Source organism: Cebus imitator, unplaced genomic scaffold, assembly GCF_001604975.1.
Source record: "Cebus imitator isolate Cc_AM_T3 unplaced genomic scaffold, Cebus_imitator-1.0 Scaffold721, whole genome shotgun sequence".
Classification (NCBI taxonomy): domain Eukaryota; kingdom Metazoa; phylum Chordata; class Mammalia; order Primates; family Cebidae; genus Cebus; species Cebus imitator.
In genome coordinates, this window is record NW_016108036.1 from 25,847 (window position 1) to 29,577 (window position 3,731).

Genomic DNA, 3,731 nt, shown 5'->3' on the forward strand with positions numbered 1-3,731 from the left:
AAGATCACAGAGCTTGCATGCGGGCAGCATAGGGGGTCACACCAAGGGGACTGATGGCTTCATTTACCCTTTGATTTACTAGACTACATATTTGGTGGACTCTAGATTGTTTGGGTATGATTTTTACATCATTGAGGTCATATTTCATGTTCAATTGTGCATCCTTCTAATTGGGTTTAAATACTGTGTTGTTTTCCCACAATGAGGAAAGCTGAGTTAATTATGAATTCATCTTTAGAGGCATCCTACCTAGGTGTGTTTTGAGGATTTTTTTTTTTAAACTTAGGGAGAGGATAGTTCTGGGTACCATTTTGTTTTTCTAAGACCACTCCTGGGCAAAGCTAGGAATTTGTCCTAATCTTAAAGCATTTTGTCTGATTTGAAAGAAGGTGTTTGGCATGAGGACAGAGCAACTGCTATGCAAAAGTATCTTTAATCTTTTGACACCCTTTACCTCCATGCTTCTTAAGCAATGAACAAAGCTTGTAAGGACACATGATGCATCTTCTTGGAGCATCGTTTTATTTTCAGTAATTGAAAACATTTTTGTATGAAACATGGATATATCGCAGAATGGTGTGCAAAAGCCACATGAATTTGAAGACGAAGAACAATATTTTAGAGAAATCTTATGTTGGTGATGTGCTTTCCTGCTAGACTTCTCCAGTATATGAATGCACTTGGTGGGAGAGCTTGAGAGGCACAGCTGCTTTCCAGGGCCATGCCCAGCTTGGTGTTGATGGTCTTTTCCCATCAAAGGAAAAAGCGGCCAGTATTTGCGATGAAGGAGGAAGAGCACTGTGCAACGAGTCTAGGAATGTGGAATCAGGTTTTGGCTGTATGTGTGCCCATTGTGTAAATAGCCTGAGTCTATTTCGTAAGGTGAGGTCCTTTCAACCAGTAGAATCTCAGGCTTCTGTAAAATAGAGATTTGTCAGTCCTGGAGTATTTGCAGAAGATGGGGTTCAGTTCTAGTAGAGTTAGACATTTAAGGAAGATATTCCTAGAGGAGGGTCACCTACGTGTAGCAGGTATATCTTATCTGAAGTATGGTGACTTAAAAATTATTTCATGCAATCAGTGATAGGCCTGCTTTTATATTAGGCTTCTAGTAACACAATTCATGGTGCGTTGTTATTGTATATGTATGTATTTTAGCACAGATGGACGTTTTGAAGGGACCAGTATGAAAGAGTCATCAGGTACAATGGTGCTGTCACCTGGACTTTACCGGCAAACTACAAAAGTTCCTGTACTATCGATGTCATGTTTTTCCCATTTGATGTACAGAACTGTTCCATGAAATTTGGTTCTTGGACTTACGATGGATCGCAGGTTAATATAATTCTAGAGGACCAAGATGTGGACAACAGACAGCTGTTGCTGGTATCCGCATGTCACTTTCATTTGTAATCAAGCGCCTGCCTCTCTTTTATACCTTGTTTCTTATAATACCCTGTATCGGGTTCTCATTTTTAACTGTACTCATCTTCTATCTTCCTTCAAATGAAGGTGAAAAGATTTGTCTCTGCACATCAGTTCTTGTCTCTTTGACCGTCTTCCTGCTGGTTATTGAAGAGATCATACCCTCATCTTCAAAAGTCATACCTCTGATTGGAGAGTATCTGGTATTTACCATGATTTTTGTGACACTGTCAATTATGGTTGCCATCTTCGCTATCAACATTCATCATCGTTCTTCCTCAACACATAATACCATGGCACCTGGGTGCGCAAGATACTTCTTCACAAGCTTCCCAAACTGCTTTGCATGAGAAGTCATGCGGATAGGTACTTCACTCAGAAGAAGCAAACTGAGAGTGGTAGTGGACCAAAATCTTCTAGAAACACAATGGAAGCTGCACTCGATTCTAATCGCTACATTACAAGACACATCGTGAAGGAAAATGATGTCCGTGAGGTCTATGACGTGTATTTGCAAACGCAGATCTGCTTCCATTCTAAGTTCAGAAGTTACTTTCACTACTTTTGGCAGAGTAAAAAGCATGACCCTTAAGTAAGACTAAGCATAGATGGAGGGCCAGAACTGTTGATAGAATTTTCTATAAAAGAGCTTTACTAAGGTTTGTTTCAGTTAAAACACCTGCAAAATGGGACATCTACACAAATCTCACTTCTCCGCTTCCCTCATCAGCATCTTGGATGACTCCAAAGAAAATTTAGTGTTATATATTCTAGGGAATAATAATCCTGCCATATTTCTTGGCTCTGACATGATGAATTGTTTTAATTTTGGGGGATGAGGGCAGTGGGTGAACTATTTTAATTTTGTCTTCAGTAACTTTGTTTCTAAATTGTGATAATCTGTAGGCAGAACAAGGTTATAATAGTTAATGCAGTTATCAAAAGTTCTTTTAGGGTGGACACAGTGGCTTCACACCTGTGATTCTAGCACTTTGAGAGGCCAAGGAGGGCAGATCATTTGAGGTCAGGAGTTTGAGACCAGCCTGGCCAACATGGTGAAACCCCGTCTCTACTAAAAATGCAAAAATTGGCCAGGAGTGGTGGTGCATGCCTGTAATGCTAGCTACTGGGAAGGCTGAAGTTCGAGAATGAGAAATTCTCAAACCTGGGAGGCAGAGGTTGCAGTGAGCTGAGATCACGCCACTGCACTCCAGCCTGGGCAACAGAGCGAGACTCTGCCTCAAAAACAACAAAATTAATTTCCTTATAATATCTGTTCCAAAAATGAGATAAGCACATCAGGGCAAGTCCATCCTCATCACTCTTTCCTTCCCCACTGCCCTCTCCATGATGCCAACCTGCTCAGAAGCCATTTTTACTTGTAAGGCCGAAGTATCATGGAATACTGTGCAGTTAGAGAGCAGGCTGAACATCAGAAATAATTGCTGATAATAATGTAAAATGTAGGAGGAAAAGCAATACCAATTGTATATAATACAGCTTCAATTTAGGCTTGAAATAGGAAGGAAAATTGTATGGTAATTATACTCCTAGACAATTCAGAAAGCAAAGAAACCATAATTGAATTGAGAAGGAGAGAACCCGTGAATCAGCTGATTTTGAAGCAATAATCACATAAAAAAGAGGCAGCATGTAATTTATTAATTTAAGTATACTGAAATGGGGCTGGGAGAGGAAGATTCTATGTTGCCATTGTGAGCTTGAGTAAATATGTCCTCTTGGTAACACTATCATCATGGGTAAAATTAGAATTATGATGCCATATTTGCCATAAGGTACGTTATTTGAATTCCTGAGACTGTTTCTGTGTGCTTCAAATACACCTTGGGATGTGAGATTCTTACCTACCCCCTACTGGCCACCTCCTAAGGCTCTAGGAGGCAGAGGGGTGGAAAAGCAGAGACTTGGAGACAAACTGATTGGAATCCCAGCTCTGTTCCTTTCAAGCTGTGAGAATCTGGGTCAATTCTGTGACTGCTCTTAGCCTCAATTTCCTCATCTGTAAAATGGGGATAAGAACAGCACCTCTCTCAGCAGGTTGTGTCTGAACAGAGTCCTTAATGAATAGAACCTGGTGATACTAATATTGATTTATAAAATGACCCTTACTCAGGCCTCATGAGAAAAGATGAGACTTGGGTCTTACACATGAATATAAATTGTGCTGCAAAAAGAGATGGTTGGACAAAAATTTTATATTCAGTTTTTTTTTTTGAGAAGGGGTCTCACTTTGTTGCCCAGGCTGGAGTGCAGGGGTGCCATCATGGCTTACTGCAGCCTCGACT

At 40.4% G+C, this 3,731-nt stretch overlaps 1 pseudogene; it reads left to right on the forward strand.

Annotated features, from left to right (window-relative positions):
* The first annotated feature begins 826 nt into the window (after positions 1 to 826).
* On the forward strand, positions 827 to 2,557 carry LOC108296536 (annotated as a pseudogene).
* Positions 2,558 to 3,731: the final 1,174 nt, after the last annotated feature.